We start from the raw sequence: 5,957 nt of genomic DNA on the forward strand, positions 1-5,957 counted from the left end.
TCTCACTGTTGTGGCCTCTCCCGCTGCGGAGCACAGGCTCCGGACGCGCAGGCTCAGCGGCCATGGCTCAGGCTCAGCGGCCATGGCTCACGGGCCCAGCCGCTCCGCGGCATGCGGGATCCTCCCAGACCGGGCGCGAACCCGTGTCCCCTGCATCGGCAGGCGGACTCCCAACCACTGCGCCACCAGGGAAGCCCTATTGGTATAATTTAAAAAACAAACAAAAATGTATACGTTGAAAAGAAAGAAAATAAAGGCAAATACATTTAGGATCTGGGACAGAACTTCCTAAGACATGTGACCCAGAAACCATATAGAAATGATGGACAGATCTTACTCAAAAATTGAAAATCTTCTCTCCAGCAAAAACACTAAAAACAAAGTACAAAAATCAGTAAACTACTGAGAGACAACATTTATGACAAATGTTTTAGACAAAGATGAATAACCCCCAAATATAATGAGCTCCTACTAATCAATAAGCAAAAGAGAAAAAGACAACAAAAATGAGCAAGGGATGGGACTTCCCTGGTGGTCCAGTGGGTAAGATGCCACACTCCCAGTGCAGGGGGCCCATGTTCAATCCCTGGTCAGGGAACTAGATCCTGTATACGTGCCGCAACTGAGAGCCCGTGTGCCGCAACTAAAGAGCCTGCATGCCGCGGCTGAGACCCAGCGCAGCCAAATTAAATATTTTTTTTAAAAAATGAGCAAGGTTTCTCTGCATTTATTGAGATGATCATATGGTTTTTCTCCTTCAATTTGTTAATATGGTTTATCACATTGATTGATTTGCCTATATTGAAGAATCGTTGCATTCCTGGAATAAACCCCACTTAATCATGGTGTATGATCCTTTTAATGTGCTGTTGGATTCTGTTTGCTAGTATTTTGTTGAGGATTTTTGCATCTATGTTCATCAGTGATATTGGCCTGTAGTTTTCTTACTTTGTGACATCCTTGTCTGGTTTTGGTATCAGGGTGATGGTGGCCTCGTAGAATGAGTTGGGGAGTGTTCCTCCCTCTGCTATATTTTGGAAGAGTTTGAGAAGGAGAGGTGTTAGCTCTTCTCTAAATGTTTGATAGAATTCGCCTGTGAAGCCATCTGGTCCTGGGCCTTTGTTTGTTGGAAGATTTTTAATCACAGTTTCAATTTCAGTGCTTGTGATTGGTCTGTTCACGTTTTCTATTTCTTCCTGACTCAGTCTTGGCAGGTTGTGCTTTTCTAAAAATTTGTCCATTTCTTCCAGGTTGTCCATTTTATTGGCATAGAGTAGCTTGTAGTAATCTCTCATGATTTTTTGTATTTCTGCAGTGTCAGTTGTTACTTCTCCTTTTTCATTTCTGATTCTATTGATTTGAGTCTTCTCCCTTATTTTCTTGATGAGTCTGGCTAATGGTTTATCTATTTTGTTTATCTTCTCAAAGAACCAGCTTTTAGTTTTATTGATCTTTGCTATTGTTTCCTTCATTTCTTTTTCATTTATTTCTGATCTGATTTTTATGATTTCTTTCCTTCTGCTAACTCTGGGGTTTTTTTGTTCTTCTTTCTCTAATTGCTTGAGGTGCAAGGTTAGGTTGTTTATTCGAGATGTTTCCTGCTTCTTAAGGTGGGCTTGTATTGCTATAAACTTCCCTCTTAGAACTGCTTTTGCTGCATCCCATAGGTTTTGGGTCGTTGTATCTCCATTGTCATTTGTTTCTAGGTATTTTTTAATTTCCTCTTTGATTTCTTCAGTGATCACTTCGTTATTAAGTAGTGTATTGTTTAGCCTCCATGTGTTTGTATTTTTTACAGCTCTTTTCCTATAATTGATATCTAGTCTCATGGCGTTGTGGTCGGAAAAGATACTTGATACAATTTCAATTTTCTTAAATTTACCAAGGCTTGATTTGTGACCCAAGATATGATCTATCCTGGAGAATGTTCCATGAGCACTTGAGAAAAATGTGTATTCTGTTGTTTTTGGATGGAGTGTCCTATAAATATCAATTAAGTCCATCTTGTTTAATGTATCATTTAAAGCTTGTGTTTCCTTATTTATTTTCATTTTGGATGATCTGTCCATTGGTGAAAGTGGGGTGTTGAAGTCCCCTACTATGAATGTGTTACTGTCGATTTCCCCTTTTATGGCTGCTAGTTTTTGCCTTATGTATTGAGGTGCTCCTATGTTGGGTGCATAAATATTTACAATTGTTATATCTTCTTCTTGGATCGATCCCTTAATCATTATGTAGTGTCCTTCTTTGTCTCTTCTGATAGTCCTTATTTTAAAGTCTATTTTGTCTGATATGAGAATTGCTACTCCAGCTTTCTTTTGGTTTCCATTTGCATGGAATATCTTTTTCCATCCCCTTACTTTCAGTCTGTATGTGTCTCTAGGTCTGAAGTGGGTCTCTTGTAGACAGCATATATATGGGTCTTGTTTTTGTATCCATTCAGCCAATCTGTGTCTTTTGGTGGGAGCATTTAGTCCATTTACATTTAAGGTAATTATCGATATGTATGTTCCTATTCCCATTTTCTAAATTGTTTTGGGTTCGTTATTATAGGACTTTTCCTTCTCTTGTGTTTTTGTCTAGAGAAGTTCCTTTAGCATTTGTTGTAAAGCTGGTTTGGTGGTGCTGAACTCTCTCAGCTTTTGCTTGTCTGTAAAGGTTTTAATTTCTCCATCAAATCTGAATGAGATCCTTGCTGGGTAGAGTAATCTTGGTTGCAGGTTTTTCTCCTTCATCACTTTCAGTATGTCCTGCCACTCCCTTCTGGCTTGTAGAGTTTCTGCTGAGAGATCAGCTGTTAACCTTATGGGGATTCCCTTGTGTGTTATTTGTTGTTTTTCCCTTGCTGCTTTTAATATGCTTTCTTTGTATTTAGTTTTTGACAGTTTGATTAATATGTGTCTTGGCGTATTTCTCCTTGAATTTATCCTGTATGGGACTCTCTGTGCTTCCTGGACTTGATTAACTATTTCCTTTCCCATATTAGGGAAGTTTTCAACTATAATCTCTTCAAATATTTTCTCAGTCCCTTTCTTTTTCTCTTCTTCTTCTGGAACCCCTATAATTCGAATGTTGGTGCGTTTAATGTTGTCCCAGAGGTCTCTGAGACTGTCCTCAGTTCTTTTCATTCTTTTTTCTTTATTCTGCTCTGCAGTAGTTATTTCCACTATTTTATCTTCCAGGTCACTTATCCGTTCTTCTGCCTCATTTATTCTGCTATTGATCCCATCTAGAGTATTTTTCATTTCATTTATTGTGTTGTTCATCATTGTCTGTTTCATCTTTATTTCTTCTAGGTCCTTGTTAACTGTTTCTTGCATTTTGTCCATTCTATTTCCAAGATTTTGGATCATCTTTACTATCATTATTCTGAACTCTTTTTCAGGTAGACTGCCTATTTCCTCTTCATTTGTTAGGTCTGGTGGGTTTTTATCTTGCTCCTTCATCTGCTGTGTGTTTTTCTGTCTTCTCATTTTGCTTATCTTACTGTGATTGGGTTCACCTTTTTGCAGGCTGCAAGTTCGTAGCTCCCGTTGTTTTTGATGTCTGTCTCCAGTGGCTAAGGTTTGTTCAGTGGGTTGTGTAGGCTTCCTGGTGGAGGGGACTAGTGCCTGTGTTCTGGTGGATGAGGCTGGATCTTGTCTTTCTGGTGGGCAGGTCCACGTCTGGTGGTGTGTTTTGGGGTGTCTGTGGACTTATTCTGATTTAGGGCAGCCTCTCTGCTAATGGGTGGTGTTGTGTTCCTGTCTTGTTAGCTGTTTGGCATAGGATGTCCAGCACTATAGCTTGCTGGTCGTTGAGTGAAGCTGGGTGCTGGTGTTGAGATGGAGATCTCTGGGAGATTTTCGCCATTTGATATTATGGGGAGCTGGGAGGTCTCTTGTGGACCAGTGTCCTGAAGTTGGCTCTTCCACCTCAGAGGCACAGCACTAACTCCTGGCTGCAGCACCAAGAGCCTTTCATCCACACGGCTCAGAATAAAAAGGAGAGAAAGTAGAGAGAATTAGTAGAAGTAGGAGGAAATAGGAAAGAAAGAAAGAAAGAAAGAAAGAGAGGAGGGAAGGAAGGGGGAGGGAGGGAGGGAGAAAAGAAGGAAGGAAGGAGGGAAGGAAGGAAAATAGAAGATAAACTAAAATAAAATAAAGATAAAATATAATAAAGTTATTAAAATAAAAAAACTTATTAGGAGAAAAAAACCAAAAACAAAAAAACGGACGGACAGAAACCTGGGGCAAATGGTGGAAGCAAAGCTATACAGACAAAATCTCACACAGAAGCATACACATACACACTCACAAAAAGAGGAAAAGGGTAAAAAATCATAAATCTTGCTTTCAAAGTCCACCTCCTCAATTTGGGATGATTCCTTGTCTAAAGGAGGGAAGGAAGGAAAGAAAGAATGAAGATAAAGTAAAATAAAATTAAGTTATTAAAATAAAAAGTAATTATTAAGAAAAAAAACGGACGGATAGAACCCTCGGACAAATGGTGGAAGCAAAGCTATACAGACAAAATCTCACACAAAAGCATACACATACACACTCACAAAAAGAGGAAAAGGGGAAAAAATCATAAATCTTGCTCTCAAAGTCCACCTCCTCAATTTGGGATGATTCATGTATTCCACAGATGCAGGGTACATCAGGTTGATTGTGAAGATTTAATCCGCTGCTCCTGAGGCTGCTGGGAGAGATTTCCCTTTCTCTTCTTTGTTCGCACAGCTCCCAGGGGCTCAGCTTTGGATGTGGCCCCGCCTCTGCGTGTAGGTCACGGGAGGGCGTCTGTTCTTCGCTCAAACAGGACGGGGTTAAAGGAGCCGCTGATGCGGGGGCTCTGGCGCACTCAGGCCGGGGAGAGGGCGGGGCACGGAGTGCGGGGCGGGCCTGCGGCGGCAGATGCCGGCAGCACGTTGCAGTATCCTGAGGCGCGCCGTGCGTTCTGCCGGGGAAGTTGTCCCTGGAACCCGGGACCCTGGCAGTGGCGGGCTGCACAGGCTCCCCAGAAGGGGGTGTGGATAGTGACCTGTGCTCGCACACAGGCTTCTTGGTGGCGGCAGCAGCAGTCTTAGCGTCTCATGCCCGTCTCTTCTCTGGGGTCCGCGCTTTTAGCCGCGGCTCGCGCCCGTCTCTGGAGCTCCTTTAAGCAGCGCTCTTAATCCCCTCTCCTCGCGCACCGGGAAACACAGAGGCAAGAAAAAGTCTCTCGCCTCTTCGGCATGTCCAGACTTTTCCCCGGACTCCCTCCCGGCCAGCTGTGGCGCACTAACCCCTGCAGGCTGTGTTCACGCCGCCAACCCCAGTCCTCTGCCTGCGCTCCGACCGAAGCCCAAGCCTCAGCTCCCAGCCCCGCCCGCCCCGGCGTGTGAGCAGACAAGCCTCTCGGGCTGGTGAGTGCCGGTCGGCCCCGATCCTCTGTGCGGAAATCTCTCCGCTTTGCCCCCCGCACCCCTGTTGCTGCGCCCTCCTCTGCGGCCCCGAAGCTTCCCCCCCTCCGCCACCCGCAGTCTCTGCCCGTGAAGGGGCTCCTAGTGAGTGGAAATCTTTCCTCCTTCACAGCTCCCTCCCACTGGTGCAGGTCCCGTCCCTATTCTCTTGTCTGTTTATTCTTTTTTCTTTTGCCCTACCCAGGTACGTGGGGGGTTTCTTGCCTTTTGGGAGGTCTGAGGTCTTCTGCCAGCGTTCAGTAGGTGTTCTGTAGGAGTTGTTCCATGTGTAGATGTATTTCTAGTGTATTTGTGGGGAGGGAGGTGATCTCCACGTTTTACTCTTCCGCCATCTTCCCGGAAGTCCAATCGGGGTTGTTGTCTTAAAGGGCACTGGCCCTTCAAGATTAGCTTGGGGCTAGTTTGCCTGAGGGAATTATAGTGCCCCAGGCTCTGTGTGTGTGTGTGTGTGTGTGTGTGTGTGTGTGTGTGTGTGTGTGTGTGTGTGTGTGTGTGTGTGTGTGTGTGTGTGTGA

Source organism: Lipotes vexillifer, unplaced genomic scaffold (genome assembly GCF_000442215.2).
Source record: "Lipotes vexillifer unplaced genomic scaffold, Lipotes_vexillifer_v1.1 scaffold27, whole genome shotgun sequence".
In the NCBI taxonomy this organism is placed as follows: Eukaryota; Metazoa; Chordata; class Mammalia; order Artiodactyla; family Lipotidae; genus Lipotes; species Lipotes vexillifer.